This window comes from Bombina bombina, chromosome 4, assembly GCF_027579735.1.
Source record: "Bombina bombina isolate aBomBom1 chromosome 4, aBomBom1.pri, whole genome shotgun sequence".
Taxonomy (NCBI): domain Eukaryota; kingdom Metazoa; phylum Chordata; class Amphibia; order Anura; family Bombinatoridae; genus Bombina; species Bombina bombina.
In genome coordinates, this window is record NC_069502.1 from 154,989,574 (window position 1) to 155,015,654 (window position 26,081).

General features: G+C 45.3%; 1 protein-coding gene across 3 annotated transcripts in view; it reads left to right on the forward strand.

Annotated features, from left to right (window-relative positions):
• Positions 1-26,081, forward strand: part of NBAS (NBAS subunit of NRZ tethering complex) — a 1,903,611-nt gene that overhangs the window by 275,758 nt on the left and 1,601,772 nt on the right. The window lies entirely within an intron of this gene.

Sequence of the window (26,081 nt, forward strand, 5' to 3'; positions counted from 1 at the left end):
TCCCTTTAAGGTATGCCATATATATTTTATGTTTTATCCTAGATCACGGTTATGAGTAAGGCAAGTTAGCCGAAACATGTAAGGCGTGATCATTCTGTTTTTTTCCTGGCTTTTAATTTGTGACTTAATAAAGATTCAACGTTTTATGGAAGCAGTGCCGGCAATGCTTTCTTCTGTAACTCCATCTTGCATGGAACCCCGGACCGGGGGAGATTGACATTTATTTTGTGTTTCTTCCATTGTCACCTTCTTACCAAGCTGCTTGGCGATGGTCTTGTAGCCCATTCCAGCCTTGTGTAGGTCTACAATCTTGTCCCTGACATCCTTGGACAGCTCTTTGGTCTTGGCCACGGTGGAGAGTTTGGAATCTGATTAATTGATTGCTTCTGTGGACAGGTGTCTTATATACAGGTAACAAGCTGAGAATAGGAGGACTCCCTTTAAGAGAGTGCTCCTAATCTCAGCTCGTTACCTGTATAAAAGACACCTGGGAGCCAGAAATCTTGCTGATTGATTGGGGATCAAATACTTATTTCACTCATTAAAATGAAAATCAATTTTATAACTTTTTTGAAATGCGTTTTTCTGGATTATTTTGTTGTTATTCTGTGTCTCACTGTTCAAATAAACCTACCATTAAAGTTATAGACTGATAATTTCTTTGTAAGTGGGCAAACGTACAAAATTAGCAGGGGATCAAATAATTTTTCCCCTCACTATATGTATATATGTGTGTGTTTGTGTGTGTATATATATATATATATATACATACTGTATATATATATATATATATATATATATATATATATAATATATACACACAAATAGTTTATACACGCTGCAGAATCTGTTGGCTCTCTACATTTTTTTTTAATTTGCAAACTTTGAGTCACCAGCTTCTACTGAGCATGTGCAAGAATATACAGTATATATGTGTATGCTTTTGTGATTGGCTAATGACTGTCACATGATATAGAGGGAGGGGAAAATGGAAGTAACTGAAATTTGTCAGATTTTTTTTTAAAATAAAATCTACTGCTTATTGGAAATTCAGAGTAAGTGCTATTGCATTGTGTTTTATTATTAACTTGATGATTATGCAATTCAACTGTATTTAAATGGACATGAAACCCAACATTTTTCTTTCATAATTTAGAAAGTGCATGCAATTTTAAACAACTTCCAACTTCTATTATCTAATTTGATTAATTATCTTGACATCCTTTGTTTGAAAGCATATCTAAATAGATTCAGTAAATTCTGATTGGTGACTGCACATAGATGCCTTGTGTGATTGGCTCACCCATTTGCGTTGCTATTTCTTCAACAAAGGATATGTCAAGAATAAAGCAAATTAGATAATAGAAGTAAAATGGAATGTTGTTTAAAAATGTATGTTCTATCTGAATCATGAAAGAAGAAAAAAAAAAAGCGTTTAACCGCTTAACGACCAGCACCGTACCCTCACATGGGTGAGCCAATCAAATGAGGCATCTATGTGCAGCCACCAATCAGCAGCTGCTGAGCCTATCTAGATATGCTTTTCAGCAAAGGATATCAAGAGAATTAAGCAAATTAGATACTATAAGTAAATTAGAAAGTTGTTAAAAATTACATACTCTTTCTAAATCATGAAAGAAAAAAAATTGGGCTTCATGTTCCTTTAAGGGGTACGTCGCGGCAGTCCTGCGCTTCTCTCTGCCGCTATCTCGCTCAAAATGCAGAGTTACCGAAGTAGAGAGGGCCACTCTGTGGCCCTCTCTGCATCGGACAACGGTGGGACAGATGGTTGGCGGGTGGGAGGAGGCAGGTGGGCAGGAGTGGGTGGGACCACTCGGCCACGCTACGGGGAAGAAAAACAAATTAAAGTTGCGTCATTGAGGGGGGAGGAGGTGCAATGAGGGGGATCATGTGGGGTGGGATGTGTCAGGTGGGAGGCTGATCTCTAATCTAAAGCTAAAATTAACCCTACAATCTGCATTTGACGACCTTCTAATTGCCAAAAAGCAATGTCAAAGCCATATATGTCTGCTATTTCTAAACAAAGGGGATCCCAGAGAAGCATTTACAACCATTTGTGCCATGATTGCACAAGCTGTTTGTAAATTATTTCAATGAGAAACCTAAAATAGTGAAAAAGTTAACAATTTTTTTAATTTAATCGCATTTGGCGGTGAAATGGTGGCATGAAATATACCAAAATGGGCCTAGATCAATACTTTGGGTTGTCTACTAAAAAAAATGTATAGTTTTGATAGGTAAAAAAAAAAAGAGACTCTATTTCTGTTTAAATGTAGAAAATTCTGAAAATTCTCTGGTCTTTTGGGGAAGTTTTTGTCTAAAGTGCCCAGTCCTTAAGGGGTTAATTTCCCTTTAATGGTCTTTTAACAGCCAGTGGTGCTTGTGGGTGTCAGCAGCCATACATTTAAAGGGACATTAAACTCAAAACATTTCTTTTATGATTCAGATAGAGAATACAATGTTTAAAAAGTTTCCAATTTATTTCATTCTCATGTTATTCTTTGTTGAAAAGATACCTAGTTAGGTAGCAGGCACATGCGCGCTCATATCATAAACACATATACACACAAACACACTCACACTCATATCATACACACACACACACTCACACTCATATCATACACACATATATATACACACACACACACTCATATCATACACACATACACACACACACTCATATCATACACACATATACACACACTAGCACACATGCACACTCATATAAAACACACACATACATACACAAACACACATGCACACTCATATTAAACACACATATACATACACAAACGCACACACACTCATATCACACACACATATACATACACACACTCATATAAATACACACATATGCACACACACACACTCATATCATACACACATGTACACACACAAGCACACACACACTCATATCATACACACATATACATACACACAAGCACACACATATCATACACGCATATACACACACACTCATATCATACACACATATACATACACACACTTACATCATACACACACATACATGCACACACACTCATATCATACACGCATATACACACACTCATATCATACACGCATGTACACACACACACACTCATATCATACACACATATACATACACACACTTAAATCATACACACATATACACACACACGCACACATATCATACACACACCCTTTTACTTGAATTAGCTGGTATAATATAATGATTAAATTTTGTCAGCAAAATTATATATTTATTCATTGGGAAGTATGTGCAGTTGCTCTGTAGCTGGTTGCTGTGTTTTACTTATGTTGACTGTTAGGCAGATATTGCATTTTTCATTATAGGAATGTTTTCTTGATGTACAGTAATCTGCTGTTTTTAATTTTGTTTGAGATAAGCGTGTTCCCTCTTTTATGTGATTTCTTTAGTCTGCTTCATCTGCATGCAGCAGCATTGTTAATATTGCTGATCATGATATTTATTTTCACTGCTTGGCTTATTAACAGTGATATATAATTTGCTGTGTGGGTCCTGTTGCAATTTGTGTCCAGTGATCAATTGTCAAGAACAGCAAAGTATTTCATTTTTAGATGGTTTTTACTCTACAGTCTGTCTGGTATATATGTCTTTCATTCTGTTGTTCTTTCAGTCAGTTTGCTAACTAATAGAAAAACAGTTTAAAAACATAACATAACATAAGCAAAAAAGATGTTTTTAAAGAAATATTCTAGGGTCAGAAACATTTTGTGTGTGTGGAAGGGGGGCTGTCTGTGTGTGTGTGTGGGCGGCTGTGTGTGTGTGGGCTGTGTGTGTGTGTGGACTGTGTGTGTGTGTGGGCTATCTGTGTGTGTTGGCTTTCTGTGTGTGTGTGTGTGTGTGTGTGGGGGCTATCTGTGTGTGTGTGGGCTATCTGTGTGTGTGTGTGTGGGGGGCTATCTGTGTGTGTGTGGGGGGCTATCTGTGTGTGTGTGGGCTATCAATGTGTGTGTGTGTGTGGGCTATCTGTGTGTGTGTGTGTGGGCTATATGTGTGTGTGTGTGGGCTATATGTGTGTGTGTGGGCTATCTGTGTGTGTGTGTGTGTGTGGGCTATCTGTGTGTGTGTGGGCTATCTGTGTGTGTGTGTGTGGGCTATCTGTGTGTGTGTGTGTGTGTGGGCTATCTGTGTGTGTGTGGGCTGTCTGTGTGTGTGTGGGGCTGTGTGTGTGTGTGTGTGGGGCTGTCTGTGTGTGTGTGGGGCTGTCTGTGTGTGTGTGGGGCTGTCTGTGTGTGTGGGGCTGTCTGTGTGTGTGTGGGGCTGTCTGTGTGTGTGTGGGGCTGTCTGTGTGTGTGTGGGGCTGTCTGTGTGTGTGTGTGTGGGGCTGTCTGTGTGTGTGTGTGGGGCTGTCTGTGTGTGTGTGGGGCTGTCTGTGTGTGTGTGGGGCTGTCTGTGTGTGTGTGGGGCTGTCTGTGTGTGTGTGGGGCTGTCTGTGTGTGTGTGGGGCTGTCTGTGTGTGTGTGGGGCTGTCTGTGTGTGTGTGGGGCTGTCTGTGTGTGTGTGGGGCTGTCTGTGTGTGTGTGGGGCTGTCTGTGTGTGTGTGGGGCTGTCTGTGTGTGTGTGTGGGGCTGGCTGTGTGTGTGTGGGGCTGGCTGTGTGTGTGTGGGGCTGGCTGTGTGTGTGTGGGCTGGCTTTGTGTGTGTGGGGGGGCTGTGTGTGTGTGTGGGGGGGGGCTGTCTGTGTGTGTGGGCTGTGTGTGTGTGTGTGTGGGCTGTCTGTGTGTGTGTGAGCTGTCTGTGTGTGTGTGTGTGGGCTGTCTGTGTGTGTGTGTGTGGGCTGTCTGTGTGTGTGTGTGTGGGCTGTCTGTGTGTGTGTGTGTGGGCTGTCTGTGTGTGTGTGGGCTGTCTGTGTGTGTGTGGGCTATCTGTGTGTGTGTGGGCTGTCTGTGTGTGTGTGGGGCTGTCTGTGTGTGTGTGTGGGGCTGTCTGTGTGTGTGTGGGGCTGTCTGTGTGTGTGTGGGGCTGTCTGTGTGTGTGTGGGGCTGTCTGTGTGTGTGTGGGGCTGTCTGTGTGTGTGTGGGGCTGTCTGTGTGTGTGTGGGGCTGTCTGTGTGTGTGTGGGCTGGCTGTGTGTGTGTGGGGGGGCTGTGTATGTGTGTGTGTGGGGGGGCTGTCTGTGTGTGTGGGCTGTGTGTGTGTGTGTGTGGGCTGTGTGTGTGTGTGTGAGCTGTCTGTGTGTGTGTGAGCTGTCTGTGTGTGGCTATCTGTGTGTGTGTGTGTAGGGGGGCAATCTGTGTGTGTGGGGGCTATCTGTGTGTGTGTGGGCTATCTGTGTGTGTGTGGGCTGTCTGTGTGTGTGTGGGGCTGTCTGTGTGTGTGTGTGGGGCTGTCTGTGTGTGTGTGGGGCTGTCTGTGTGTGTGTGGGGCTGTCTGTGTGTGTGTGGGGCTGTCTGTGTGTGTGTGGGGCTGTCTGTGTGTGTGTGGGGCTGTCTGTGTGTGTGTGGGGCTGTCTGTGTGTGTGTGGGCTGGCTGTGTGTGTGTGGGGGGGCTGTGTATGTGTGTGTGTGGGGGGGCTGTCTGTGTGTGTGGGCTGTGTGTGTGTGTGTGTGTGGGCTGTGTGTGTGTGTGTGAGCTGTCTGTGTGTGTGTGAGCTGTCTGTGTGTGGCTATCTGTGTGTGTGTGTGTAGGGGGGCAATCTGTGTGTGTGGGGGCTATCTGTGTGTGTGCGGGCTATCTGTGTGTGGCTATCTGTGTGTGTGTTGGGGCTATCTCTGTGTGTGTGTGTGTGTGTGTGGGGCTGTCTGTGTGTGTGGGGCTGTCTGTGTGTGTGGGGCTGTCTGTGTGTGTGTGGGCTGTCTGTGTGTGTGTGTGTGCTGTCTGTGTGTGGGCTGTCTGTGTGTGTGTGGGCTGTCTGTGTGTGTGTGGGCTGTCTGTGTGTGTGTGTGGGCTGTCTGTGTGTGTGTGTGGGCTGTCTGTGTGTGTGTGGGCTGTCTGTGTGTGTGTGTGTGCTGTCTGTGTGTGGGCTGTCTGTGTGTGTGTGGGCTGTCTGTGTGTGTGTGGGCTGTCTGTGTGTGTGTGTGGGCTGTCTGTGTGTGTGTGTGGGCTGTCTGTGTGTGTGTGTGGGCTGTCTGTGTGTGTGTGGGCTGTCTGTGTGTGTGGGGGCTGTCTGTGTGTGTGGGGGCTGTCTGTGTGTGTGGGCTGTCTGTGTGTGTGTGTGTGTGTGGGCTATCTGTGTGTGTGTGTGGGCTATCTGTGTGTGTGTGGGGCTGTCTGTGTGTGTGGGGCTGTCTGTGTGTGTGTGTGGGCTGTGTGTGTGTGGGCTGTCTGTGTGTGTGGGGGGGCTGTCTGTGTGTGTGTGTGGGCTGTGTGTGTGTGTGTGTGTGTGGGCTGTCTGTGTGTGTGTGTGGGCTGTCTGTGTGTGTGTGTATGGGCTGTGTGTGTGTGTGTGTGTATGGGCGCTGTGTGTGTGTATGGGCTGTCTGTGTGTGTGGGCTGTGAGTGTGGGCTGTCTGTGTGTGTGTGGGCTGTCTGTGTGTGTGTGAGCTGTCTGTGTGTGTGTGAGCTGTCTGTGTGTGTGTGTGTGGGCTGTCTGTGTGTGTGTGTGTGTGGGCTGTCTGTGTGTGTGTGTGTGGGCTGTCTGTGTGTGTGTCGGAGAGCTGTCTGTGGCTGTGTGTGGGCTGTCTGTGGCTGTGCGTGTGTGTGTGTGGGGGGTGTCTGTGTGGGCTGTCTGTGTGTGTGTGTGTGGGCTGTCTGTGTCTGTGTGTGTGTGTGGGCTGTCTGTGTCTGTGTGTGTGTGTGGGCTGTCTGTGTCTGTGTGTGTGTGTGGGCTGTCTGTGTCTGTGTGTGTGTGTGGGCTGTCTATGTCTGTGTGTGTGTGTGTGGGCTGTGTGTGTGTGGGGGGTGTCTATGTCTGTGTGTGTGTGTGTGTGGGCTGTGTGTGTGTGGGGTGTGTGTGTGTGGGCTGTCTGTGTGTACACCTGTGTGTGTCTGAGTGTGTGGATGTAAGTGTATATAAGTATCTCTGTGTGTGTATTATATCTGTGCACTATTTGTGTGCTACAGTGAATCTGTGTGTGTGTGTGGGGGGGCTATCTGTGTGTGTGTGTAGGGGGGCAATCTGTGTGTGTGGGGGCTATCTGTGTGTGTGCGGGCTATCTGTGTGTGGCTATCTGTGTGTGTGTGTGTGGCTATCTGTGTGTGTGTGTGTGTGTGTGTGTGTGTTGGGGCTATCTCTGTGTGTGTGTGTGTGGGGCTGTCTGTGTGTGTGGGGCTGTCTGTGTGTGTGGGGCTGTCTGTGTGTGTGGGGCTGTCTGTGTGTGTGGGGCTGTCTGTGTGTGTGGGGCTGTCTGTGTGTGTGGGCTGTCTGTGTGTGTGTGGGCTGTCTGTGTGTGTGTGTGCTGTCTGTGTGTGTGTGTGGGCTGTCTGTGTGTGTGTGTGTGGGCTGTCTGTGTGTGTGTGGGCTGTCTGTGTGTGTGTGGGCTGTCTGTGTGTGTGTGGGCTGTCTGTGTGTGTGTGGGCTGTCTGTGTGTGTGTGTGGGCTGTCTGTGTGTGTGTGTGGGCTGTCTGTGTGTGTGTGTGGGCTGTCTGTGTGTGTGGGGGCTGTCTGTGTGTGTGGGGGCTGTCTGTGTGTGGGGGCTGTCTGTGTGTGTGTGTGTGTGTGTGTGTGTGGGCTATCTGTGTGTGTGTGGGCTATCTGTGTGTGTGTGGGCTATCTGTGTGTGTGTGGGCTATCTGTGTGTGTGGGGCTGTCTGTGTGTGTGTGTGGGGCTGTCTGTGTGTGTGTGGGGCTGTCTGTGTGTGTGTGTGGGGCTGTCTGTGTGTGTGTGTGGGGCTGTCTGTGTGTGTGTGGGGCTGTCTGTGTGTGTGTGGGGCTGTCTGTGTGTGTGTGGGGCTGTCTGTGTGTGTGTGGGGCTGTCTGTGTGTGTGTGGGGCTGTCTGTGTGTGTGTGGGGCTGTCTGTGTGTGTGTGGGCTGGCTGTGTGTGTGTGGGGGGGCTGTGTCTGTGTGTGTGGGGGGGGGGCTGTCTGTGTGTGTGTGGGCTGTGTGTGTGTGTGTGTGGGCTGTGTGTGTGTGTGTGAGCTGTCTGTGTGTGTGTGAGCTGTCTGTGTGTGGCTATCTGTGTGTGTGTGTGTAGGGGGGCAATCTGTGTGTGTGGGGGCTATCTGTGTGTGTGCGGGCTATCTGTGTGTGGCTATCTGTGTGTGTGTTGGGGCTATCTCTGTGTGTGTGTGTGTGTGTGTGGGGCTGTCTGTGTGTGTGGGGCTGTCTGTGTGTGTGGGGCTGTCTGTGTGTGTGTGGGCTGTCTGTGTGTGTGTGTGTGCTGTCTGTGTGTGGGCTGTCTGTGTGTGTGTGGGCTGTCTGTGTGTGTGTGGGCTGTCTGTGTGTGTGTGTGGGCTGTCTGTGTGTGTGTGTGGGCTGTCTGTGTGTGTGTGTGGGCTGTCTGTGTGTGTGTGGGCTGTCTGTGTGTGTGGGGGCTGTCTGTGTGTGTGGGGGCTGTCTGTGTGTGTGGGCTGTCTGTGTGTGTGTGTGTGTGTGGGCTATCTGTGTGTGTGTGTGGGCTATCTGTGTGTGTGTGGGGCTGTCTGTGTGTGTGGGGCTGTCTGTGTGTGTGTGTGGGCTGTGTGTGTGTGGGCTGTCTGTGTGTGTGGGGGGGCTGTCTGTGTGTGTGTGTGGGCTGTGTGTGTGTGTGTGTGTGTGGGCTGTCTGTGTGTGTGTGTGGGCTGTCTGTGTGTGTGTGTATGGGCTGTGTGTGTGTGTGTGTGTATGGGCGCTGTGTGTGTGTATGGGCTGTCTGTGTGTGTGGGCTGTGAGTGTGGGCTGTCTGTGTGTGTGTGGGCTGTCTGTGTGTGTGTGAGCTGTCTGTGTGTGTGTGAGCTGTCTGTGTGTGTGTGTGTGGGCTGTCTGTGTGTGTGTGTGTGTGGGCTGTCTGTGTGTGTGTGTGTGGGCTGTCTGTGTGTGTGTCGGAGAGCTGTCTGTGGCTGTGTGTGGGCTGTCTGTGGCTGTGCGTGTGTGTGTGTGGGGGGTGTCTGTGTGGGCTGTCTGTGTGTGTGTGTGTGGGCTGTCTGTGTCTGTGTGTGTGTGTGGGCTGTCTGTGTCTGTGTGTGTGTGTGGGCTGTCTGTGTCTGTGTGTGTGTGTGGGCTGTCTGTGTCTGTGTGTGTGTGTGGGCTGTCTATGTCTGTGTGTGTGTGTGTGGGCTGTGTGTGTGTGGGGGGTGTCTATGTCTGTGTGTGTGTGTGTGTGGGCTGTGTGTGTGTGGGGTGTGTGTGTGTGGGCTGTCTGTGTGTACACCTGTGTGTGTCTGAGTGTGTGGATGTAAGTGTATATAAGTATCTCTGTGTGTGTATTATATCTGTGCACTATTTGTGTGCTACAGTGAATCTGTGTGTGTGTGTGGGGGGGCTATCTGTGTGTGTGTGTAGGGGGGCAATCTGTGTGTGTGGGGGCTATCTGTGTGTGTGCGGGCTATCTGTGTGTGGCTATCTGTGTGTGTGTGTGTGGCTATCTGTGTGTGTGTGTGTGTGTGTGTGTGTGTTGGGGCTATCTCTGTGTGTGTGTGTGTGGGGCTGTCTGTGTGTGTGGGGCTGTCTGTGTGTGTGGGGCTGTCTGTGTGTGTGGGGCTGTCTGTGTGTGTGGGGCTGTCTGTGTGTGTGTGGGCTGTCTGTGTGTGTGTGGGCTGTCTGTGTGTGTGTGTGCTGTCTGTGTGTGTGTGTGTGGGCTGTCTGTGTGTGTGTGTGTGGGCTGTCTGTGTGTGTGTGGGCTGTCTGTGTGTGTGTGGGCTGTCTGTGTGTGTGTGGGCTGTCTGTGTGTGTGTGTGGGCTGTCTGTGTGTGTGTGTGGGCTGTCTGTGTGTGTGGGGGCTGTCTGTGTGTGTGGGGGCTGTCTGTGTGTGTGGGCTGTCTGTGTGTGTGTGTGTGTGTGTGTGTGTGGGCTATCTGTGTGTGTGTGGGCTATCTGTGTGTGTGTGGGCTATCTGTGTGTGTGGGGCTGTCTGTGTGTGTGTGTGGGGCTGTCTGTGTGTGTGTGTGGGCTGTGTGTGTGTGGGCTGTCTGTGTGTGTGGGGGGGCTGTGTGTGTGTGTGTGTGGGCTGTCTGTGTGTGTGTGTGTGTGTGTGTGGGCTGTCTGTGTGTGTGTGTATGGGCTGTGTGTGTGTGTGTGTATGGGCGCTGTGTGTGTGTATGGGCTGTCTGTGTGTGTGGGCTGTGAGTGTGGGCTGTGTGTGTGTGAGCTGTCTGTGTGTGTGTGAGCTGTCTGTGTGTGTGTGTGTGGGCTGTCTGTGTGTGTGTGTGTGGGCTGTCTGTGTGTGTGTCGGAGAGCTGTCTGTGGCTGTGTGTGGGCTGTCTGTGGCTGTGCGTGTGTGTGTGTGTGGGATGTCTGTGTGTGTGGGGGGTGTCTGTGTGGGCTGTCTGTGTCTGTGTGTGTGTGTGTGGGCTGTCTGTGTCTGTGTGTGTGTGTGGGCTGTCTGTGTCTGTGTGTGTGTGTGGGCTGTCTGTGTCTGTGTGTGTGTGTGTGGGCTGTCTATGTCTGTGTGGGCTGTGTGTGGGCTGTGTGTGTGTGTGGGGGGTGTGTGTGTGGGCTGTCTGTGTGTACACCTGTGTGTGTCTGAGTGTGTGGATGTAAGTGTATATAAGTATCTCTGTGTGTGTATTATATCTGTGCACTATTTGTGTGCTACAGTGAATTGCCCCATTTCTTTTAAAGGGACACTGAACCCACATTTTTTCTTTTGTGTTTTAAGCAACTTTCTAATTTACTCCTATTAGCAAATGTTCTTCATTCTCTTGGCATCTTTATTTGAAAAGCAAGAAATGTAAGTTTAGATGCCGCCCATTTTCGTGAACAACCTGGGTTGTTCTTGCTGATTGATGGATAAATTCATCCACCAATAAACAGGTGCTGGCCAAGGTACTGGACTTTTTTCAAATAAAGATAGCAAGAGAATAAAGACAAATTGATAATAGGAGTAAATTAGAAAGTTGCTTAAAATGGCATGCTCTATCTGAATCACAAAAGAAAAAATTTGGGTTCAGTGTCCCTTTAAGAATTGTTTGTTCTGGGTAGAGGCCCGCGCTGTCATTCTGCCTAGGGACCTGAACTTGCTAGGGCGGCCCTGGCATCTCTGTAATGTTCTTGTTATCATAAGAAAACAAATAAAATTAAGGCCCAGTTCAACTCAACTTTTCCTAATTGTCAGCATAATTCTTAATTATATACTTAAACTGTTGTTACAAAAGTACAAATGGTATATTGCAATATATACAATGTTATAGTGCTCCACTTTAGTGGGTTTATATGTTTTTTTATTTAAAATGTTGTGCATTACTTTATGTTTAAATCATTTTTATTGAAAAACTTTCATTCGTGCAACAACAGAGCAAGTGTTATATATCTACAGGCATCATCAAATACAACGTATACAATTGTCACTATCAGTTGCCATCAGCTAATACATCTATAAGCTCTCTATATTCCGTCTTATGTACTCTTCACCCTTTTACATTGCCGTGTTGGTTAGTCCCAGAAAGTCCATATTTGAGTGGGTGGTCTCTGTTGTTGCATTACAAAGCGTAAGATAACTCACATCAACTTTTTATGGTTTTCTTTTCTCTACTAATAACCAAAACAAACTGAAACAGTTATAAAATAAGTGTCCGGATGCCGGGAAGTGGCTTACCTGTCTTAAATTCCTATAATGCCTCACAAGTCCCTAGTTGTTGCTCCTTTTAGTCCTATCTAGCCTTCTAAGTAGACCAGTTAAAGCCATCTCCAAGTATCCAATAATACCATACTTCATCATTTTTATCTTTTGTGTTTAGCGACCAAGCTGCACATTCATACATGTTATATGTGTGTTGAATTTTATTTTTGATTTCTGGCCAGGTGGGTGTACCCACCTTCCAATATTTGGCTATACAGGTTCGTACTATCGTGCATATGATTCTAATAAAGGCATTTATTGGCTTATTATATTTTTTAATTCTTTCATGTAGCAGTGCCTGTGTGATGTTGAGGTGGATTTGTTCATCTAATAGGTAGCTTAACATGGAAGAGAGCGTTTTCCACACGGTTTGGACCTCTGTGCAGTCCCATAACATGTGTCTGTAAGTTCCCACTTCCCCACACCCTCTATAGCATTGTCTAGAGTTGTTTTGTGACATATATGAGGTTCTAGTTGGTGTTAGGTACCATCTGAATGTTGTCTTCAGACTATTTTCTCTCAAGTCTGCACTTAGCAATCCCTTCGTAGCTGTATTAAATACCTCATACCATGTGTCTAAGTCTACTGTCTTCTCTATGTCTGCCTCCCATTTGAGCATTAGTGTGGTTTTAGTCTTAGATCTTGCTTTCTGAATACCTAGGTATATTATAGAAATAGCATGTTTCGGTCTCCCCTGTGAATTGCTAAGTCCCTCCAATATTGATTTATTTTTGTCATTTGTTTTTCTGAGGTATGCCCGTAGAGACGAAGTTACCTGCAAATACAAGTACCAATTAATTTTTATAGGGGCCAGTTTCTCTTGAATTTGGGTGAAAGTCATTACCTTATTCTGAACCAGCAAATCTGCCACACGATATAGTCCTTTGTTTTCCCATTTAGCTACTTCCCTCTGTGACTCCCCGTGTAGTAGGTATCTAATAGGTTGCAATGTTGACCCCACTGGGCATAGTCCCTTTTTGTGCGCTAACTCTAGCCAGATGTATTGTGTGCACTGACTGGCCAGCGAAAGGCAGGCATCTGTTCTGTGAGTAGTAGTTTTACATTCCCATAATATAGCGTCAGTTTTACTCCACTTCCCCATGTCGGATTCTAGCTGTGTCCAAAGAGCCTCATGTTTAGATCTGAGTGTTAGTGTGTCTTGGGCTAATCTAGAGGCCTTAAAGTAGTCAATCAAGTTCGGCACACCCAGCCCTCCCAGGCTCCTATGTTTCGTCATAGTTTTGCTAGCTATTCTGGCATTCTTTTTACCTCTAATAAATGTTAAAATGTCTAACTGTAGCTTCTCTATATCAGAATATATCATTTTTATGGGAAGGGCCCTGAATAGATAAAGCAGGCGGGGCAGTATCGTCATCTTTACTGCTGACATCCTTCCCATCCAGGAGAAATTACATTTTTTCCACTTCTGCATGTCTTGTCTTATGGACTTATATAGCGGAAGATAATTGGCTTTGTATAGTTGGTGTATCTGTGGAGTTAATTTTACCCCTAAATATGTTAATGTCTGTTTTGTCTGTTTTAGTTCAAAGTTGATGTCTAGTAACTTCTTTGTATGTTGGGGGATCTCTATTGGTATGATTTCGCATTTATCTAAATTGATTCGATATCCTGAGAGTGTTGAAAAGTCAGCAATTATCGGATAGAGGTTGGGCAGAGAGAGGAGAGGCTTGGTCAAAGTGACTAACACATCGTCTGCAAACAGATTTAATTTGTATTCAATGTCTCCTATTTTGACTCCCGAGATGCTTGGCGTAGCCCTAATCTTCGCTGCTAATGGTTCGATGCATAGCGCGAACAGCAAGGGTGACAATGGGCACCCCTGCCTTGTGCCATTTAAAATAGGGAAAGTGTCAGATCTATATCCATTTGAGGAAACCTGTGCAGTCGGGCCAGTATATATTGCTTCTATCGCCTCAACAAAGGGACCCCCAAAGTTCATTCTGGCTAAAGTTTTCCTCATATAGCCCCAGTCCACCCTGTCAAACGCCTTCTCCGCATCCAGAGACAGGAGCAGAGAAGGCGTTTTTGTCTCATTTAAGTAATGTATAGTATTTATCAAGCGTCTAATGTTGTCCGGGGCTTCCCTATCTTTTATGAAGCCTACCTGGTCTTTGTGTATTAGTTTGGGCAGTATGTGTGCGAGTCTATTAGCCAAAATTTTAGTGAAGATCTTCAAATCTTGATTTATTAAAGATATGGGTCGGTAGCTGGCGCATTTCTTTGGGTCTTTGCCTGGTTTAGGTATGACTATTATTTTAGCTTGGAGCAATTCAGGGGGAACTGGGTTACCCTCCAGTATGTAATTGCAAAATTTAGTTAGATGGGGAACTAGGCATTCTCTGAATAGTTTGTAGTATTCACCGGGAAAGCCATCTGGTCCTGCAGCCTTTCCCGGTTTTAAGGCTCTGATTGCTAGAACCACCTCTAATTTTGTTATGGGTTTGTTCAAATCATCTTCCTCCGTCAATTTTTCTAGGGGAGTAGATCCCAAAAAATCTTGTGTGAGTTTCTCTACTTCCGGAGAATGTTTAACTTTTTGGCCGTTATAAAGTTCTGCATAAAATTCCCCAAATGTGTTAACTATCTTTTGGGGATGGGTGGTGTTAGTGCCGTCTTTTTTTCGATTAATGCTATATTGGCTGCTCGAAATCTCTCTCTGATCTTATGGGCCAAATACCTATCTGGCTTGTTGGCGTATATAAAGTATTGAGATTTCAGTCTCATTATGGCTCTGGTGGCTTGAGACGTCATGTGTTTTGCTATTAGTTCTCTTTTGTTTTGTAGTGCCCTTAGTATAGAGTGGCTACCTGTCAGCTTGTGTTGTCTTTCCATACGTGTTATTTCATTTAGTGCTTGTGTTAGGTCTTTTCTTGTTTTTCTGTTATGTATTGCCTTTCCCTGGATAAGTGCCCCCCTAATTACTGCCTTGTGGGCCGCCCATACCTGAATTGGGTTGTCTGTCGTCCCTGACTTGATTTCCCAGTAGTCAGTGAGGTGTTGCAAGGTTTTGGAATGTATTTCTGGGTTTTTATGTAATACGGGGTCATAGGTCCACGACCTAATTCTATGAGGGTCACTCAAACCTTTCAAGCTAAGCTCCACTATAGAGTGATCCGACCACACACATGGAGAGATAGAAGTGGAAATTAACAATGGTTGCAGTATTTGACTAGTGTATATATAATCTAAACGAGAGTAGGTATTGTGTGCCGCTGAATAAAATGTGGTTTCATTTGTGTCGCCTGTGTCGCCAAAATGTGGTTATCTATTAATTTAAAATATCTCTACTTTCTACTAAATATAATATACTAAATCTCTATGGTGAAACCACTAAAACCAACACAGATAAATTGTGAAAATAAACTATATGAGGATCCTCCATTATTTGTCAAACAGTTTATTTAGGAATCAATATATGTTAATAATAAGATAAATATTTACAGGTATATATATATCAATCTATTTTACAGATACAGTCCACATTTTAAGATACAGGGCAACTTTTCTAAACTAACCCCAATTGTGCTACACAGAATATTATCCCAGAAATACTTAGCCAGATTCTCTGTGTCCAACATCATCCATCTTTACAGCATGCCCAGGATACAAAAGAGAGGCAGAGGCTCTGGTGTTACAATATTTTATAACCCAATTCAAAAGGGAGTGGCTTATCAAATGCCACTCAAAAAGACCAATGGGAGTGTCTATAGTTCAGAGAGAAAGGTGTACCTGGGGGAAGGGATCCCAATAACAGCTAAGTGAATATTCCAGTGATAAAATGTCACCACATCGCCATTTAAGGTAATCCATGTGTCAAGTAGGGAGTGGGAGCCCAGCGAGTTATGGATAGATTTAATGATACTGCTGCGCCTCTGGAGTTTGTTTGACCCAAGTGTCTTATTTGGGTTACCCTGAGTTGTCATGGGAATGTTGAAGTCTCCTGCTAGAATTATTCTGGTCTGCGACCATTGTGTCAGAAGGTGTGAGAGACTTTCAAAAAATAAGTGTTGGTTTTCATTGGGTGCATAAACATTACACAAGACAGTGTCTACATTGTCTAGTTGGCCCTTTAAAATTATATATCTGCCTTCTACATCGGTGATAGTGGATTTGTGTACAAAGTTTATCGTGGATTGAATTAATATCGATACCCCTCTTTTTTTTGTTCCTACTGTGGCATGGTAATGTGTTGAATATTTTTTAGTCCAATAATAAGGGAAGTGTGTCTCCTGTAAAAATAGTATGTTGGCTCTAAGTGTATTGTACTGTTTAAAGGCCAGTCGTCTCTTGACATCTGTATTTAAACCCCTTACATTATGGGAGATAATCCTCAGCTCACCTGCCATATTCCACCTGGTTTAAATTGTCTAACTTACCTCGCATCGATACAGCCCCAACACCTACATCACCCTTCTTGGCTCTACTGTTTTCTAAGCTGCGTTTTTTCTCCATATATTCTTGGGAGTCTAACATTGGGAGCTTTCCACTCCCGGCATCCTTAAACACATAACAAGATAAATAACATTCAAACATAACATCATAACTTGTAACCCAAGGAGTGGGTCCCATAAATCTCTTCCTACCCAGCAAGATATAAACTGAGGCCAAAAGAAAGATGGCCGAGGTTGAAAGAGAAGGGAGGAAAAAGGTTAGGTAGTAAGAGGGGGGGAGAAGTGATAGAGTAACAAAAGGAATGAAGAAGAGGAAAATTAATGAAAATCAGAAAAAAAAGTTACTGGAGGTGTTGCTCCAGCTACACTGGCTTGAAAGGTTCTCAAGTGCTGATACATGATATTTAAGCTAAGTTGTTCCCATTCACTGTAGTCCAGTAGCTACTTCCCACAACAAAAAATGGGAGAGGGGGGAATTATCCCCAGTGACCACATCTTGATTTAAGTCTCGTCAGTCCATCTTTGTTTTCCAAGTCAAGTAGGTCTGAGAATATATTGATCTGCTGTTTAGGAAACGTCTCTATTTTTCAGATCTCGTTGCTATGTTTCTACCCCTTGACATTAAGATAATAATTGTTCCCTGTGGCTGTATATTTTGTTGTCTCTTGTTCTCTTTTATTGTCTATGCTAGAAGTAACCAAAGTCACAGGCTGCTCCTAATTGCGGTTATAGGCAAATATTGGAGTTCAATTTATCCCCTTGTTTCCCCTCTGAGATATTTTATTTGAAGTATGGCTCCGCTGTTATTTTATGACATCCATATGTGTACTGTTAATATGCTTTCTGCATGGTCTCACCTTAGCTTCTGTGTCTAGGATTTTCCCTCTATTCTGTCAGACACCATGCTGCGTCGTTACTTCTGCAGCTTCTGTATGGCCGGCGCCATCTTGGTAACTCTGTTTGAGCCTTGCGTCCTCCATCCACAATGCTGCCGATCCTCTCACCATCCGCCGCTCCTCGCAGGGAGCTCTTGATCCTCAGCCGCTTGTTGCTGTATATTTCACCGGATTCTGCTTTCTTCTGTCATCCGGTGAGTCTGTAATGGATCCGGTGCGGCCCTATACTCCTATGGCCGTCTCCGTGATTTTACCGTTTCCTCTGCTGCCAGCTGCAGGATTCTCCAGTAGTGGTGGGTTTAGTATGGGCACCCCATTAATTTAGCTTGCAAGATACAGCACTTGGGGTCAATTAAACAGCTTATTAGCCAGTGCGCTGAGCGGAGCTCTACGCTCATGCGACCATCTCCCTGCTCAGTTATGCCACGCCCCGTTGTGCATTACTTTAAAGGGACACCGAACCCAATTTCATATAAAAATCATATAAAGGGACACAACCCAAAATTTCTCCAACATAGGTGTGTCCGGTCCACGGCGTCATCCTTACTTGTGGGATATTCTCTTCCCCAACAGGAAATGGCAAAGAGCCCAGCAAAGCTGGTCACATGATCCCTCCTAGGCTCCGCCTTCCCCAGTCATTCTCTTTGCCGTTGTACAGGCAACATCTCCACGGAGATGGCTTAGAGTTTTTTAGTGTTTAACTGTAGTTTCTCCAACATAGGTGTGTCCGGTCCACGGCGTCATCCTTACTTGTGGGATATTCTCTTCCCCAACAGGAAATGGCAAAGAGCCCAGCAAAGCTGGTCACATGATCCCTCCTAGGCTCCGCCTACCCCAGTCATTCTCTTTGCCGTTGTACAGGCAACATCTCCACGGAGATGGCTTAGAGTTTTTTAGTGTTTAACTGTAGTTTTTATTATTCAATCAAGAGTTTGTTATTTTGAAATAGTGCTGGTATGTACTATTTACTCAGAAACAGAAAAGAGATGAAGATTTCTGTTTGTATGAGGAAAATGATTTTAGCAACCGTAACTAAAATCCATGGCTGTTCCACACAGGACTGTTGAGAGCAATTAACTTCAGTTGGGGGAACAGTGTGCAGTCTCTTGCTGCTTGAGGTATGACACATTCTAACAAGACGATGTAATGCTGGAAGCTGTCATTTTCCCTATGGGATCCGGTAAGCCATGTTTATTACGATCATAAATAAGGGCTTCACAAGGGCTTATTAAGACTGTAGACTGTTTCTGGGCTAAATCGATTCATTATTAACACATATTTAGCCTTGAGGAATCATTTTATCTGGGTATTTTGATATAATAATATCGGCAGGCACTGTATTAGACACCTTATTCCTTAGGGGCTTTCCCAAAGCTTAAGCAGAGCCTCATTTTCGCGCCGGTGTGGCGCACTTGTTTTTGAGAGGCATGGCATGCAGTCGCATGTGAGAGGAGCTCTGATACTTAGAAAAGACTTTCTGAAGGCGTCATTTGGTATCGTATTCCCCTTTGGGCTTGGTTGGGTCTCAGCAAAGCAGATACCAGGGACTGTAAAGGGGTTAAAGTTTAAAACGGCTCCGGTTCCGTTATTTTAAGAGTTAAAGCTTCCAAATTTGGTGTGCAATACTTTTAAGGCTTTAAGACACTGTGGTGAAAATTTGGTGAATTTTGAACAATTCCTTCATGTTTTTTCGCAATTGCAGTAATAAAGTGTGTTCAGTTTAAAATTTAAAGTGACAGTAACGGTTTTATTTTAAAACGTTTTTGTACTTTGTTATCAAGTTTATGCCTGTTTAACATGTCTGAACTACCAGATAGACTGTGTTCTGAATGTGGGGAAGCCAGAATTCCTATTCATTTAAATAAATGTGATTTATGTGATAATGACAATGATGCCCAAGATGATTCCTCAAGTGAGGGGAGTAAGCATGGTACTGCATCATTCCCTCCTTCGTCTACACGAGTCTTGCCCACTCAGGAGGCCCCTAGTACATCTAGCGCGCCAATACTCCTTACTATGCAACAATTAACGGCTGTAATGGATAATTCTGTCAAAAACATTTTAGCCAAAATGAACCCTTGTCAGCGTAAGCGTGGCTGCTCTGTTTTAGATACTGAAGAGCATGACGACGCTGATATTAATATCTCTGAAGGGCCCCTAACCCAGTCTGAGGGGGCCAGGGAGGTTTTGTCTGAGGGAGAAATTACTGATTCAGGGAACATTTCTCAACAGGCTGAACCTGATGTGATTGCATTTAAATTTAAGTTGGAACATCTCCGCATTCTGCTTAAGGAGGTATTATCCACTCTGGATGATTGTGAAAAGTTGGTCATCCCAGAGAAACTATGTAAAATGGACAAGTTCCTAGAGGTGCCGGGGCTCCCAGAAGCTTTTCCTATACCCAAGCGGGTGGCGGAGATTGTTAATAAAGAATGGGAAAGGCCCGGTATTCCTTTCGTCCCTCCCCCCATATTTAAAAAATTGTTTCCTATGGTCGACCCCAGAAAGGACTTATGGCAGACAGTCCCCAAGGTCGAGGGAGCGGTTTCCACTTTAAACAAACGCACCACTATACCCATAGAGGATAGTTGTGCTTTCAAAGATCCTATGGATAAAAAATTAGAAGGTTTGCTTAAAAAGATGTTTGTTCAGCAGGGTTACCTTCTACAACCAATTTCATGCATTGTCCCTGTCGCTACAGCCGCATGTTTCTGGTTCGATGAGCTGATAAAGACGCTCGATAGTGATTCTCCTCCTTATGAGGAGATTATGGACAGAATCAATGCTCTCAAATTGGCTAATTCTTTCACCCTAGACGCCACTTTGCAATTGGCTAGGTTAGCGGCTAAGAATTCTGGGTTTGCTATTGTGGCGCGCAGAGCGCTTTGGTTGAAATCTTGGTCGGCTGATGCGTCTTCCAAGAACAAGCTACTAAACATTCCTTTCAAGGGGAAAACGCTGTTTGGCCCTGACTTGAAAGAGATTATCTCTGATATCACTGGGGGTAAGGGCCACGCCCTTCCTCAGGATCGGCCTTTCAAGGCAAAAAATAGACCTAATTTTCGTCCCTTTCGTAAAAACGGACCAGCCCAAAGTGCTACGTCCTCTAAGCAAGAGGGTAATACTTCTCAAGCCAAGCCAGCTTGGAGACCAATGCAAGGCTGGAACAAGGGAAAGCAGGCCAAGAAACCTGCCACTGCTACCAAGACAGCATGAAATGTTGGCCCCCGATCCGGGACCGGATCTGGTGGGGGGCAGACTCTCTCTCTTCGCTCAGGCTTGGGCAAGAGATGTTCTGGATCCTTGGGCGCTAGAAATAGTCTCCCAAGGTTATCTTCTGGAATTCAGGGGACTTCCCCCAAGGGGGAGGTTCCACAGGTCTCTGTTGTCTTCAGACCACATAAAAAGACAGGCGTTCTTACATTGTGTAGAAGACCTGTTAAAAATGGGAGTGATTCATCCAGTTCCATTAAGAGAACAAGGGATGGGGTTCTACTCCAATCTGTTCATAGTTCCCAAAAAAGAGGGAACGTTCAGACCAATCTTAGATCTCAAGATCTTAAACAAGTTTCTCAAGGTTCCATCGTTCAAGATGGAAACCATTCGAACTATTCTTCCTTCCATCCAGGAAGGTCAATTCATGACCACGGTGGATTTAAAGGATGCGTATCTACATATTCCTATCCACAAGGAACATCATCGGTTCCTAAGGTTCGCATTCCTGGACAAACATTACCAGTTCGTGGCGCTTCCTTTCGGATTAGCCACTGCTCCAAGGATTTTCACAAAGGTACTAGGGTCCCTTCTAGCTGTGCTACGACCAAGGGGCGTTGCGGTAGTACCTTACTTGGACGACATTCTGATTCAAGCGTCGTCCCTTCCTCAAGCAAAGGCTCACACGGACATCGTCCTGGCCTTTCTCAGATCTCACGGATGGAAAGTGAACGTGGAAAAGAGTTCTCTATCCCCGTCAACAAGGGTTCCCTTCTTGGGAACAATTATAGACTCCTTAGAAATGAGGATTTTTCTGACAGAAGTCAGAAAAACAAAACTTCTAGACTCTTGTCGGATACTTCATTCCGTTCCTCTTCCTTCCATAGCTCAGTGCATGGAAGTGATCGGGTTAATGGTAGCGGCAATGGACATAGTTCCTTTTGCGCGCATTCATCTAAGACCATTACAACTGTGCATGCTCAGTCAGTGGAATGGGGACTATACAGACTTGTCTCCGAAGATACAAGTAAATCAGAGGACCAGAGACTCACTCCGTTGGTGGCTGTCCCTGGACAACCTGTCACAAGGGATGACATTCCGCAGACCAGAGTGGGTCATTGTCACGACCGACGCCAGTCTGATGGGCTGGGGCGCGGTCTGGGGATCCCTGAAAGCTCAGGGTCTTTGGTCTCGGGAAGAATCTCTTCTACCGATAAATATTCTGGAACTGAGAGCGATATTCAATGCTCTCAAGGCTTGGCCTCAGCTAGCGAGGACCAAGTTCATACGGTTTCAATCAGACAACATGACAACTGTTGCGTACATCAACCATCAGGGGGGAACAAGGAGTTCCCTAGCGATGGAAGAAGTGACCAAAATCATTCTATGGGCGGAGTCTCACTCCTGCCACCTGTCTGCTATCCACATCCCAGGAGTGGAAAATTGGGAAGCGGATTTTCTGAGTCGTCAGACATTGCATCCGGGGGAGTGGGAACTCCATCCGGAAATCTTTGCCCAAGTCACTCACCTGTGGGGCATTCCAGACATGGATCTGATGGCCTCTCGTCAGAACTTCAAAGTTCCTTGCTACGGGGCCAGATCCAGGGATCCCAAGGCGGCTCTAGTGGATGCACTAGTAGCACCTTGGACCTTCAAACTAGCTTATGTGTTCCCGCCATTTCCTCTCATCCCCAGGCTGGTAGCCAGGATCAATCAGGAGAGGGCGTCGGTGATCTTGATAGCTCCTGCGTGGCCACGCAGGACTTGGTATGCAGATCTGGTGAATATGTCATCGGCTCCACCTTGGAAGCTACCTTTGAGACGAGACCTTCTTGTTCAGGGTCCGTTCGAACATCCGAATCTGGTTTCACTCCAGCTGACTGCTTAGAGATTGAACGCTTGATTTTATCGAAGCGAGGATTCTCAGACTCTGTTATCGATACTCTTGTTCAGGCCAGAAAGCCTGTAACTAGAAAGATTTACCACAAAATTTGGAAAAAATATATCTGTTGGTGTGAATCTAAAGGATTCCCTTGGGACAAGGTTAAGATTCCTAGGATTCTATCCTTCCTTCAAGAAGGATTGGAAAAAGGATTATCTGCAAGTTCCCTGAAGGGACAGATTTCTGCCTTGTCGGTGTTACTTCACAAAAAGCTGGCAGCTGTGCCAGATGTTCAAGCCTTTGTTCAGGCTCTGGTTAGAATCAAGCCTGTTTACAAACCTTTGACTCCTCCTTGGAGTCTCAATTTAGTTCTTTCAGTTCTTCAGGGGGTTCCGTTTGAACCCTTACATTCCGTTGATATTAAGTTATTATCTTGGAAAGTTTTGTTTTTAGTTGCAATTTCTTCTGCTAGAAGAGTTTCAGAATTATCTGCTCTGCAGTGTTCTCCTCCTTATCTGGTGTTCCATGCAGATAAGGTGGTTTTACGTACTAAACCTGGTTTTCTTCCAAAAGTTGTTTCTAACAAAAACATTAACCAGGAGATTATCGTACCTTCTCTGTGTCCGAAACCAGTTTCAAAGAAGGAACGTTTGTTGCACAATTTGGATGTTGTTCGCGCTCTAAAATTCTATTTAGATGCTACAAAGGATTTTAGACAAACATCTTCCTTGTTTGTTGTTTATTCCGGTAAAAGGAGAGGTCAAAAAGCAACTTCTACCTCTCTCTCTTTTTGGATTAAAAGCATCATCAGATTGGCTTACGAGACTGCCGGACGGCAGCCTCCCGAAAGAATCACAGCTCATTCCACTAGGGCTGTGGCTTCCACATGGGCCTTCAAGAACGAGGCTTCTGTTGATCAGATATGTAGGGCAGCGACTTGGTCTTCACTGCACACTTTTACCAAATTTTACAAGTTTGATACTTTTGCTTCTTCTGAGGCTATTTTTGGGAGAAAGGTTTTGCAAGCCGTGGTGCCTTCCATTTAGGTGACCTGATTTGCTCCCTCCCTTCATCCGTGTCCTAAAGCTTTGGTATTGGTTCCCACAAGTAAGGATGACGCCGTGGACCGGACACACCTATGTTGGAGAAAACAGAATTTATGTTTACCTGATAAATTTCTTTCTCCAACGGTGTGTCCGGTCCACGGCCCGCCCTGGTTTTTTAATCAGGTCTGATAATTTATTTTCTTTTAACTACAGTCACCACGGTACCATATGGTTTCTCCTATGCAAATATTCCTCCTTAACGTCGGTCGAATGACTGGGGTAGGCGGAGCCTAGGAGGGATCATGTGACCAGCTTTGCTGGGCTCTTTGCCATTTCCTGTTGGGGAAGAGAATATCCCACAAGTAAGGATGACGCCGTGGACCGGACACACCGTTGGAGAAAGAAATTTATCAGGTAAACATAAATTCTGTTTTTTATTATTCAATCAAGAGTTTGTTATTTTAAAATAGTGCTGGTATGTACTATTTACTCTGAAACAGAAAAGAGATGAAGATTTCTGTTTGTAAGAGGAAAATGATTTTAGCAACCGTTACTAAAATCGATGGCTGTTCCACACAGGACTGTTGAGAGGAATTAACTTCAGTTGGGGGAACAGTGAGCAGACCTTTGCTGCTTGAGGTATGACACATTCTAACAAGACGATGTAATGCTGGAAGCTGTCATTTTCCCTATGGGATCCGGTAAGCCATTTTTATTACAGAGTAAATAAGGGCTTCACAAGGGCTTGTTAAGACTGTAGACATTTTCTGGGCTAAATCGATTCATATATAACATATTTAGCCTTGAGGAATCATTTAATATGGGTATTTTTGTAAAATAATATCGGCAGGCACTGTTTTAGACACCTTATTCTCTAGGGGCTTTCCCTAATCATAGGCAGAGCCTCATTTTCGCGCCGGTATTGCGCACTTGTTTTTGAGAAGCATGACATGCAGTCGCATGTGTGAGGAGCTCTGATACATAAAAAAGACTTTCTGAAGGCGTCATTTGGTATCGTATTCCCCTTTGGGCTTGGTTGGGTCTCAGCAAAGCAGATACCAGGGACTGTAAAGGGGTTAAAGATAAAAACGGCTCAGGTTCCGTTATTTTAAGGGTTAAAGCTTCCAAATTTGGTGTGCAATACTTTTAAGGCTTTAAGACACTGTGGTGAAATTTTGGTGAATTTTGAACAATTCCTTCATACTTTTTCGCAATTGCAGTAATAAAGTGTGTTCAGTTTAAAATTTAAAGTGACAGTAACGGTTTTATTTTAAAACGTTTTTTGTACTTTGTTATCAAGTTTATGCCTGTTTAACATGTCTGAACTACCAGATAGACTGTGTTCTGAATGTGGGGAAGCCAAGGTTCCTTCTCATTTAAATAGATGTGATTTATGTGACACTGAAAATGATGCCCAAGATGATTCCTCAAGTGAGGGGAGTAAGCATGGTACTGCATCATTCCCTCCTTCGTCTACACCAGTCTTGCCCACTCAGGAGGCCCCTAGTACATCTAGCGCGCCAATACTCCTTACTATGCAACAATTAACGGCTGTAATGGATAATTCTATCAAAAACATTTTAGCCAAAATGCCCACTTATCAGCGTAAGCGCGACTGCTCTGTTTTAGATACTGAAGAGCATGAGGACGCTGAGGATAATGGTTCTGATATGCCCCTACACCAGTCTGAGGGGGCCAGGGAGGTTTTGTCTGAGGGAGAAATTTCAGATTCAGAGAAAATTTCTCAACAAGCTGAACCCGATGTGATTACATTTAAATTTAAGTTGGAACATCTCCGCGCTCTGCTTAAGGAGGTGTTATCCACTCTGGATGATTGTGAGAATTTGATCATCCCAGAGAAACTATGTAAAATGGACAAGTTCCTAGAGGTCCCGGGGCCCCCAGAAGCTTTTCCTATACCCAAGCGGGTGGCGGACATTGTAAATAAAGAATGGGAAAGGCCCGGTATACCTTTCGTCCCTCCCCCCATATTTAAAAAATTGTTTCCCATGGTCGACCCCAGAAAGGACTTATGGCAGACAGTCCCCAAGGTCGAGGGGGCGGTTTCTACTTTAAACAAACGCACCACTATACCCATAGAAGATAGTTGTGCTTTCAAAGATCCTATGGATAAAAAATTAGAAGGTTTGCTTAAAAAGATGTTTGTTCAGCAAGGTTACCTTCTACAACCAATTTCATGCATTGTCCCTGTCACTACAGCCGCGTGTTTCTGGTTCGATGAGCTAGAAAAGGCGATCGATAGTGATTCTCCTCCTTATGAGGAGATTATGGACAGAATCCGTGCTCTCAAATTGGCTAATTCTTTCACCCTAGACGCCACTTTGCAATTGGCTAGGTTAGCGGCGAAAAATTCTGGGTTTGCTATTGTGGCGCGCAGAGCGCTTTGGTTGAAATCTTGGTCAGCGGATGCGTCTTCCAAGAACAAATTGCTTAACATTCCTTTCAAGGGGAAAACGCTGTTTGGCCCTGACTTGAAAGAGATTATCTCTGATATCACTGGGGGTAAGGGCCACGCCCTTCCTCAGGATAGGTCTTTCAAGGCCAAAAATAAACCTAATTTTCGTCCCTTTCGTAGAAACGGACCAGCCCCAAGTGCTACGTCCTCTAAGCAAGAGGGTAATTCTTCTCAAGCCAAGCCAGCCTGGAGACCAATGCAAGGCTGGAACAAGGGAAAGCAGGCCAAGAAGCCTGCCACTGCTACCAAGACAGCATGAAATGTTGGCCCCCGATCCGGGACCGGATCTGGTGGGGGGCAGACTTTCTCTCTTCGCTCAGGCTTGGGCAAGAGATGTTCTGGATCCTTGGGCACTAGAAATAGTCTCCCAAGGTTATCTTCTGGAATTCAAGGGGCCTCCCCCAAGGGGGAGGTTCCACAGGTCTCAATTGTCTTCAGACCACATGAAAAGACAGGCATTCTTACATTGTGTAGA